The following is a 10,615-nucleotide window of genomic DNA, read 5'->3' as shown; positions in this document are numbered from 1 at the left end:
ATTTCACACAGTGACTCAAGCCAGAGGAAGCGTCATTCGTCATTCCCTTTTCCTTACCCCCAGTGACATGAGTGAGGTAATCTTGTTGCTACTACTTCCAAAAGATACATTGTATCCAAAGCAGTCTCTGTATACCCACTGCCATGGTTTCTAGCAGGCCGGCACCATTTCTCAACCCGCCCACTGGGGCAGCCTCCCTATTTGTGTCCCTATGTCTGTACTGGTCTTCTAGTCCTTTAACGGCAGTATTTACTTATTTAAAGTTTATTTATTTTGAGAGAAGGAGCTCATGCGCAAGCAGGGGAGGGGCAGAGAGAGAGAAACAAAACAGGGTCCACATTGTCAGCCAGTTGAGAGGCTCAAACCCATAAACCATGAGAATATGACCTGAACCGGAATCAAGAGTCAGATGCTTAACTGACCAAGTCACCCCGGTGCCCCTTCAGCTCCCTTAAATTTTTTTAATGTTTATAATTTTGAGAGAGAGCGAGCACACACGAGCGCACACCTGAGCAAGAGGATGAGTGGGGGAGGGGCAGAGAGAGAGGGAGACAAAGAATCCCAAGCAGGCTCCAGGCTCTGAGCTGTCAGCACTGAGCCTGACGCGGGGTTTAAACTCATGAACCTCGAACTCATGAACCGTGAGATCACGATCTGAGCTGAAGTCGGATGCTTAACCAACCCTGCCACCCAGTCGCCCCTTCAGTTCCCTTTTAAAAACAGAAATAGGGGCGCCTGGGTGGCTTAGTCGGTTAAGCGTCCGACTTTCGCTTAGGTCATGATCTCGCGGTTCGTGGGTTCGAGCCCCGCGTCGGGCTCTGTGCTGACTGCCAGCTCAGAGCCTGGAGCCTGTTTCAGTCTGTGACTCCCTCTCTCTCTGACCCTCCCCTGCTCACGCTGTCTCTCTCTCTCTCTCCTAGAAATAAAAAATAAATAAATAAATAAAGAAAATAAAAACAGAAATTACATTGTAGCACTCTCTACTTAACCTTTTTTTAATGGCTTCCCATTCATTCACTAAATACCTTTTTACTGAATGCCCTCCATGGGCCATGCCCTCAGTAATGTTTCCACTTGTGAATAAATGAAGTATATAGTATATAGACAGCGATAAGTGCTATGCAGAAAAATAAAGATGAGGTGAAGGACAGGGAAGTGTGCGTGTATGTGTGATTACAATTTTAAATAGGGAGACCAGGGAAGGTTTTACTGAGACTAAGCAGATGACCATCGAGCAAAGGACTTGTAAGAGGTGTGTGAGGGAGCTCTGCAGAACATTCCAGTTGGAGGGAACAGCAAGTGGAAAGACGCTGAGGTGGACACATGCTTGGGGGCTGAGCAGAGTAGAATGGAACTCAGGCTTTACTATAATTTATAAGCTGGGCTACTTTTCTTACCCTCTCCCCACAGAAAATCCTCCTCCCTCTATGTCTGCACTGAGACCAGCCCCCACTATAGGCCGTCCATACTGATCTCCATTCAACGAAAGCTGTTTCCTACTTTTGCCTGTGTTGTTGCTTCTGCTGGGAATACTTCCCAATCCTTATTCCCAAATACTATTTGCAAGGCTGGCTCCTTCTTATCTGGAAGGTTTCAGTTTAAATTTTACCGTAAGCCTTCTGGAACCATAAAACCTTGCTATGTCTTTCCTATTTCAACTTTCTCTTTGTTTCCTGCATAACACTGATGGCAGCATGCATTTGGGAATCATATATATATACTTAAGTGTATATATATATACGTACATATACTTAAAACTCAATGGGTAAATAGTATCTCATTGTTATTTAAATTTAAATTTTGATCGTCAATGAAGATGAAGCCTTTCCCAAGTAATTTTACTGGTTGGTTCTTAGTATGATCTCTTTTCTATATTTTGCCCAAATGTTTACTTAAAGTCCCCGTGTCTTGGGATTGAGAGCAGGCCTGGCCAGCCGCGACCCCATCTTGTCCACTTGTCCGGTGGCAATTTATTTTCCCAAGTTTCCTGGCAGTTAGTGACTCATAGTGACCATCTCTTTGTAGTAATTCTTCCAAAAACCAAACCCATTTAGAGGAAAGCGTTTCGGTTCAGCATCACCAAGTTGCGAAAAATGGGCAAAAAAGTTGCATTTGAGTAGTGCCAGGTACTCCCCATTATGCAGTTATTACTGAGCAATTATTAATGGCCATCTGACTATGTATTACAAAGTACCGACGGTTATGGGGAACAAGGAGAGCCCTGCTCCTCATCGGCCCGCCCTCCAGGGGGCTCTCCACGACCAGACGGGTAGATGGTCTAACCGACGCCTCGAGACCGCCTGGAGCCGACGCAGGGGACCCCGCCGTGCTCTCGCGGGGCTGACCGCTGAGGTTCCGCCGCGCAGCCCGAGCTCCAGCCAGGGCCCTTTTCCCAGGCCCTCCGAGATTACGGCTCATCTCGCGAGAGCCCGAGCTAGGCCGGGATGCGGGCGGTGGCTGCGGGATGTTGGTGGAGCGCTTTAGACCGCGCCCTTTCTGGCGCAGCTGGGAGAAGCGCCGGCGGGAGCGGCGGGCAGCGCGCGCACGCGCAGGTGAGCGAGGCGGCGCGGGGGCACGAGGGCGGGGGGCGGGGCCTTGCGTCGCGCCGCGGGCACGTAGCTGCGCGTCCTCAGTATTTAATGTCTCTGTGTTCCTCCGGCCTGGGCAAGCACGTGGGGGAGCGGTCGCGGCGCAGCGGGGCTGGGCGTCTGGGCCCGGGGGGAGGGGGGCGGCGGCGTCTGGCGAGGACTCTGCCTCCCGACTGTCGCGGAGGACCTGGTGAGTTGGGGCGCCGGGGAGACTGGACCGGGGACCACCTGCCAGGGCCCCGAGGGCGGCGCCGTCGGGTGGAGGGGAGTCTAGGGTGCAGGTGCGGTGTGTGACGCGCGCCCCGGGTGTCCCGGAGGCCTGGGGCTGCGGACGCCGCGCGCGTGCGGAGGGTCCCGGCCCGCCGCCTGCTGTCAAGCAGGCCCTTCTTTCCCTGCCGTCGCCTGCGCGTCCCCTCGTCCTCCCCCGCCAGGGTTGTCTACCCGCGGGCTCCTGCTGACAGATCGCGTGTGCGCGGCTGGCGCGGTGCTCTGCGGCCGCGTGCTGCCCCCCACACGCGTCACCGTCCTCTGGGTGGGTGGGCTCGGACGCGGCGCCCGGGGCACCCTTCTGCGGGCTGAACTTTCCCGGAGCGCGCACACCCTCCCGGGAGACAGACCCGAGCGCGTCCCACCCAAGGTCGCCCAACCCCACACGCGTTTACTTTTCAAAGGTCGTGTGTACCCAAGTCTGAGCTGGGAAAGGCGGCGGCGGGGCGGGTTGTGGGCAGGGCCAGGTGCTCGTAAGGGCGAGGAGGTGCCCCGAGGCCCGCGGGCACCCCTTTCTTCCTCCTGAAAGGCTGGAGTTGAATTGGTCACTTCAGGAACCTTACCCAACTTCTGGGCCCCCTTAGATCGCGCTGCGTTCCTCCCCGCGTAGGCCCGGCGGTGGCAAACCCAGTTGGGAATCTAGCCCCGAGAGTGGGAAGAGGCTTGGTTTGCGGAACGGGGACGATGGGCTAGGACACCGGTGGTGTCCTGTTTCGGGGGACACCCTGTTTCGGGGGAAGGAACCGTTGGAGCAGACTTAGGGTCCTGAAGTCAAAGGCTTGTTGTCCCTCAAGAGGATTAGCATTTGCGGCCCATTCGAAGGGTGTCCGGAGAGGTGGAGGCTGTCCGGCGCTGTGTGCCAGCTGACTTCATCCCCGGGGGCGCGTGGGTCACGTGCCCCGCTCGGCAGGCACCCTTCCCGGCTAGGCCCGAGGTCTGGGGGGACCAGGCTAGTTTCGGGGTTACGGGTCCGAATGTGCTTGGGGAGGCTGTGGTCTGAACGCCCCCGGGGCAGCCTCTCTCTTCGGTTGCACTGTTCTGTGCCCGAGGGTACAGTCGGTCCCCGTGCCCCTCCTAGTGAGGCTTCTGGGAGGAACGGCGCTGTTAGTAGTGGGCGGTGCCGAACCGAACCGGGAGTGCTGGGAGCCCTGGGCATTTCGAGATCTTCCTCTCCTGCAGAGATGCCCGGGTTGGCGGGCGCCTTTCCGCCGCACGGCCGCCGCTAACACAAACCCGGTGCTCTTCTCTCCAGGTGTCGGTGGAGGCTGCTGGAGCCGGGGAGAGGGTATGGGCAGAGCAATCAGGTTAAACTAGGTGTCCTTCCCGTACTGAAGTGCAGGGACTTGGTGTTTAAATTTATCTCCTGCGGGGAAATCTGGGCTGCTGGACACCTAGTATCGTCATATCTGTTGGCTTGCTATCCACCTCCCCGCCCCCAACCCCTTTGTGACAATTACTGATCAAGGAACCCCATTCACGAAAAGCTATTAATTCTGGCAACTAGTAACCTTATTGTGCTCTTGTAACCAAGTCCTTCCCAAATTAGTTGTTTTTTTTTTTCAACTCTATTCAGAAAGCAAAGCTTGGACTCTTAGTAAGCACCACCCATCCCCTTTGCTCTTAAAGGCACAGAGCAGCTTTGAAAGGAATAGAGCATGAGTAAGATCTGCTAGTTATCTGATTTCTCTGTTCCTGACATTCCAGTGGTTCACCTGCTGATTATTTAAAACTTTCTGAGGGGTGTCTGGCTGGTTCAGTCCATAGAGCATGCGACTCTTGATCTCAGGGTGGTGAGTTCAAATCCCATGTTAGGTGTTGAGATTACAAAGTAAATAAATAAATAAATAAAGGCTTTCTGAGCACTGGAAACGAGAAGTTATCTTTGTGGAGGGTTTTGACTTGTGTTGAACTTTAACCTCTTTCACCTCTTAACTAGTTTTGTGGGTTCTGGGTCTCAATTCCTGGGTATATTCTCAGAAGTATGGGTCTAGGTAGAGGTGGTCTTTTTGATCCTACAGATTTGCAAATCTCTGAAGCTTCAGTGCCTATCTGAATTAAACAGGCTCCATTGTTATGCCCATGGCTAGGTGATGGCCCAGAATTTGCTGGGAACTGATCCCATCTAAGCCCTTGAGTGAGACGTCTCTGAATCTCTGGAGCCTTTTGTATGCATATAGGTTCCTCCTCCCAGCTATTTCTGGGAAGTACGTTCACATTTGGTCACTGCTGGGTGACTGTAGGTGTCTGCTGTCAAAGTGGCCTACCCAGGTGTCAAGTGGATCTATCTCCAGTGTAAGGTTGCCGAGCATCAATATTTTAAAGCAGCTTGTTTCACTTTAACTGGTGATCCAGATTATCCCTGGGCATCAGACAGACCCAGGCCTGGCCATGGCCATGGTTTGTGTGTGAAGGCTAGTTTTAGTCTTCACAGTGTTCCCTCTCATCCTCAAGACAGACTGAGATACTATTTGGGACTGGGTCCTGTGCCTGGTTCATGAGGGCCGTTTAAGTGTTGTTTATTTCCCTCCAAAAGAATCTGTGAGATTAATGTTAAAATCTTTTGAATCACTTGGGTGATTTGGATTTTATTAAATCACCATTTCTCCCCCCCCCCCCCATCCTAAAACTTGGTTGGAAGGAAACCAAATTGGTTTCCTGATACCGTGCTACCTGGCTCTAGCCTGGGACATGACTTGGTCAAGTGCAGGTTTCAGGGTTTTGAGGAGCAGAATCCCCCTGTGCCTGGCCAGCTAGCTGGTGCCTTCTAGCCCATTGTCCCCAGGCCACTCCTTCCTAATCTTCCCTGTGAGTCTCGAAGAGAGGACCTCTCTGTAGCTTGGTCTGTTGTGCTCTTGTGAGGAAGTCAGCATTTTTGTGTATGAGCTCATACCTTCTGCGTGCCATTCTGTTTTCCTCTGCTCTGGGGAGGCAGGGGGCCTCTGAGCCCCTTGTCCCACTGAAATCATGTCCTGCTATTGGAGTTGCTAATCTGTGTGGGATGTATTTTAATCTTTAATTTTGCTTCCTAAAGCGAGTTCTTTTCTCCACAACTCTTTTTGGTGTAATGCCTCATGCAGGTTTCACCTTTATGATCATTTAACTTTAAGTACCCATTGTATGTGGCACTCCACAGAGCAGACCTGCTGCTGGCTCCAATACTGATTTTAAATTTGGGCTTTGGAAAACAGGAACATTGACAATATTTTGAGTAGGGACAGACTGGCTGGAGAGATAGCTAGTGGGAATGTGGGAACTATAATTTAAAGGGTGCCTTTTCTTTGACAGTTACTGTCTGTGCTGGAAGAGTCACACGAAAACACCTCTCTAATCCTTTAATCCTCACACGTCTGAGTACAGTTGAGGAGGGTAAAGCTGGAGGTCAATCAGGGTTGTTTCAATGGCTAATAAAAATACAAATCGAGGGGTAGAGAAACTGACAAGTGTGGGTTTGCACTTAAATTAGGTTCTCTGGAAGGGTTTTGTGAGAAGAACCAAGGAATAGTCAAATCCATGGGCTTTTCTCCTAACCTTTCTGTTGCTTTCTAAGCAGATTGTTGCAGCGAAGAAGTGTATGTTATCATGTAGCATTTTGAAGACTGGCTCTCAGTATAAGTAGCGTTCAAGGAGTCCTTTTCCTTAATTTTCTTTTCCTCTTACTAAATGGTTCAGTCTGAGACCTGGCCATTTGGTTATTTCTGCGGCTCGGTTTGGTAGTTTGTAGGAGTTGATAGTAAACATTCTGTGCCCATCTGGTAATACTGGCTGGCTGCCTTCACTTAGCTGGGACTTATGGAAGCCTATGCATTGAGGAACACAGCAGGGTCCCAGGTGAGTTCTGGAAGTGATGTGCAGTGCTGAGGGCTCACGAGGCTTGTTTCTCCACTGGTTTTAGCTGACAGGAGCCCTGGGCTTGGGGGTGAGGACTGGGTGCAGCTTTCAGGACTGAAGCCCAGCAGTGGTCCTAGACCTTTCTGGGGCCTGGGGATCATCTAGAGTGCCTCTGGGCTGCTGCAAGGAGGGGGTGCCTGCAGGATTGTGTATGGGGGGGGAGGAGGGGTTTGGGCTAGGATGTATGGGTCCGTGGATAGTGTAAGTCAAAGCCTAAAAAGAATGCCACAGTCTATTGTTTTAAGTGCATCTCAAGTACTTTTTGGATCTAAGGTGCTACTGTGCTAAATATATTTTTTTAAGTTTTTATTTATTAAGTAGTTGCTACACCCTGCTCGAATTCACAGCCCTGACATCTGGAGCCGCACACTCCTTTGAGCCAGCCAGGTGCCCCTTATTATTATTATTTTTTATTATATCTCTATTCTCATCTCCTAAATTTATCCTTGTGGGGGAGGGTCTAGAAGCTGCCTTGCCCTATACAGTAGCTACTAGTCATGTGTGTCTGGTTCAATTTAAACTTTTAAGCATTAAATAACATTTAAGACTCCATTCCATTAAAAATGTGATGTTAGTCTCCTTTCAAGTGCTCAGTAGCCTCATGTGGCCACTACTGGCCAGTGCAGGCCTCGAACATTTTCACCATCACAGAAGTTTCTGGAGGACAGCACTGGTCTTCGCTTTGGCCACCTCTAAAAGCTTAATTGGCTCACCGTATAAAGTATCATGTGTTTGGTCTTAGTCCTCTGTAGTCCACAAATCCAACAGCTTTGGTGACAAATTATTTGTCAGCTCTCTCCATGGCATGTTAAGAAGCAAGTTCTGGGGGTGCCTGGGTGGCTCAGTTGGTTAACTGTCCAACTTCAGGTCATGATCTCATGGTTTGTGAGTTCCAGCCCTGTGTCTGGCTCTGTGCTGACAGCTCAGAGCCTGAAGCCTGCTTCGGATCCTGTGTCTCCGTCTCTCGCCCCTCCCCCACTCATGAGTGCACGCTCTCATGCTCTCGCTCTCTCAAAAATGAATAAACGTTAAAAAAAAAAAAAAGAAGCAAGTCTGCCAGTTGGGAGGGCAGTGGTCAGTTATGAAACAGTTCTAGAGATGGGAGCATGAAGCAGGAGGGACAGCTGCTAAGCCCTCAGAAAGCCCTTTTGGTTTGAGAACTTATTATCAGGAAGGTCCCTGCTGGTTGTCTGAGGCCTGTGCTCACTGTCCTTGTTCTTCAGAAGTCAGCGGATTTGCTACTTGGTCCTTCACCCACCTGATGACCTGAGGCTCCCACTGTGTGACCAGTGCTGAACCAGATTTGCAGACACAAACACCCTTTTCAGTCTGCCCCTCCAGTCTGTCTCTGTGTTAGGAGGCCTGTTTTTACAGAGGGCACTGGGGAGAGTTGGGACATGGTGGGGGTCCTGAAGTGTTGGCGTGGGGCTAGCTCTGGGGAGTCAGCTTTATTTCCAGATACCCCCTCATCTAGTCCTGGGCATGCTTAGTTTGAACCCTGCTAGACTGACCTTTGGCATATGATGTGAGAGCTCTCTTTTTTTGGAGCCAGCCAGAAAGCATAGAGTGCATAACAGGTACTTATTGAGTACCTACTGTATACCTGGTGTCTTAGGAGGGTTTTTTTCAAATTATAGTTGACCCTTGAACAACATGGGGATTAGGGGGACCAATGGACAGTGAAAAAAAATCCATGTAGGGGAGGCCTGGGTGGCTCAGTCGGTTAAGTGTCTGACTTTGGCTCAGGTCATGATCTCCCAGCTCGTAAGTTCAAGCTCCCACATCAGGCTCTGTGCTGACAGCTAGCTCAGAGCCTGGAACCTGCTTTGAATTCTGTCTCTCTCTCTCTGACCCTCCCCTGCTCACACTCTGCCTGTCTCTGTCTCTCTCACAAAAATAAATACATGTTAAAAATTTTTAAAAATCCGTGTATAATTTTTCACTCCCCAGAAACAGAACTACTAATAATAACCTACTGTCTACTGGAAACCTTACGGGAACATAGGTAGTCAGTGAACATGTATTTTGTAATACATATTATATACTATATTTTACAATAAAGTAAGCCAGAAAAGGGAAAATGTTATTAAGAAAATAATAAGAGAAAACAGTGCTGTACTGTATCCAAAAATCGGTATACTAGTTAGTGGATGCATGCTGTTCAAACCTGTGTTCAAGAGTCAAGTATATTTCCTTTTTATTTTATCTCAACCCTATGAGGTTAAGTACTTCTGGTTTGTGTGTGAGGAAACTGAGGCCCTGAAAAAGCTAAGCTGATCCCTGGACACTGTTTGGACATGATCAGGCTTCTCTCTTCAGTCCATGCTTCGAGGCCCTGTGACTCCTTCCATCGTCATCCGGAAAATGAAGCTGGGTTTTTAAAAGATTAAAATCCTTCATCCCACAAATGGAGTCAGGCTGTTCGGTGTTTTGAGTCCGGTCTGTCTTGTTACAGCCCTGTGAGGGAGATATTCACAATCCATTTTACAGGATATTTTCATTTTATGGGAAGCAAGTTCAGGATCCTACTTCGTCTTTCCAAAGTCATGTTTTAGCTCTGAATTATGCAACCGTCCAGTCAGTGCCTTAGAGCTGCACAAATAATGACTAAGACAGCCTTGTAGGCTGGGCCGCTGGGCCTGAGGGCCTGGAAGGCTGCTCCGAAGGCTACCGTGTAGTTCAGTCACCTGGTTGAAAAGACAACCTTGAAGTCACTCATTCCTTGGCTAATAATAACGTGGCCTGTCAGACCTCACGTGGAGGTCATGAGACCCATTCCCTGGCCCTCAGCAGGCTGTCACCTGGGTGTAGCCTGGTCTGTCTGTGTTGGAGGAAGCCACAGGTCGGCTCGAGCCCAGTCCTCAGCACACCCACCCCTGCTCCTCCAGCCTCGGCCTGGGACAGTGGACATCTGTCTTTCATGGACCGCCTTCTCGTCCTTTCCTCATGTCCCTCCCAAGAGGAAGAAGCTGGAGTGACTTGCTGCTCCCTGATGTGCCTGGGCTCTGGTGAGAAAAGGCTGTGCTGAGAATAACCTCTTTGCTTTGTCCTTTGACTTTGGTGAGGCCCACCAGCCAAGCTTGTGCTGTCCTGCTATTTTTAGCAGGTGGCATCCTTTGGGAAGGCCAAGTGCATGTGGCTTTGGCTTCAGCATACAGGCAGGTCCTGGTGCGGACGCTGCTGCTGTCTCCCAGTCAGGGGAGGAAGGAGAATAAAGTCACTCTAGAAACTGTCGTGACTGTGCATGGGCCAGTGGCTGCCTAACAGGCCTGGGGGGGCTCCCTTTTCTGTTCTGGATCTGTGGCAGATGCTGGGCCAGGCGGGCCTGTGACACAGACAGCCCAGGAGCCAGAGAGCTCCCTGGTTTTAGGACTCCTTGTTGCTCCAATGGCCAATTTCTCTGGAAATGACATGCCATTTTCATGGGAAGTCACCCGACCCAAGAACAGGCCTCCACACGGACACTAAACTCTATAAAACTGTGGTTCAGCTCGCAGCCTGATTGCTGGTGTCCTCTGGCTTAAAAACCAAAACAGAACGTGCGAGGCAGCAGAGCTGTGCCCCTCACTAGGAATTCTTACTGGGGAGCTGTTGAAGCCGGAGAGAGAGGGAAAAGGAGTTTGATGAAGAAGTTCTGCTCCTCACCACCATTCTGTCTTTTCTTCTTTTTCTATTCCTCTTTTCCTCTAACGTGGAGCTGCCAACTCCAGCCCATCTATCTTTTTCCGATTAAGAAAGCTTCTAGCCGTATAAGGTCCTCTGTTGCCTATGGTTTATGTTGGCTGGAGACCGAGGTTGTTTTTGCAAAGTCTGATTCAAAGAAGTGGCAAGGGTGTGTGCATGCATCCATTCCCATCCCCTCCCCGGGGACT

General features: G+C 50.5%; 1 protein-coding gene across 4 annotated transcripts in view; it reads left to right on the top strand.

Annotated features, from left to right (window-relative positions):
* Positions 1 to 2,696: 2,696 nt before the first annotated feature.
* AKAP1 (A-kinase anchoring protein 1) overlaps positions 2,697 to 10,615 on the top strand; it is a 29,946-nt gene continuing 22,027 nt past the window's right edge. For 3 of the 4 annotated variants that reach the window (XM_077762855.1, XM_077762860.1, XM_077762861.1), the window contains exon 1: positions 9,667 to 9,751. The gene's annotated coding sequence lies outside the window, so the exon portion shown is untranslated. Of the gene's footprint in view, positions 2,779 to 9,666; positions 9,752 to 10,615 lie in introns of those variants that run through there. The other variant, XM_077762856.1, reaches the window with a different exon arrangement.

Source organism: Crocuta crocuta, unplaced genomic scaffold (genome assembly GCF_008692635.1).
Source record: "Crocuta crocuta isolate KB4526 unplaced genomic scaffold, BGI_CrCroc_1.0 scaffold144, whole genome shotgun sequence".
NCBI lineage: Eukaryota > Metazoa > Chordata > Mammalia > Carnivora > Hyaenidae > Crocuta > Crocuta crocuta.
This window is presented reverse-complemented; position numbering and strand designations above follow the sequence as displayed.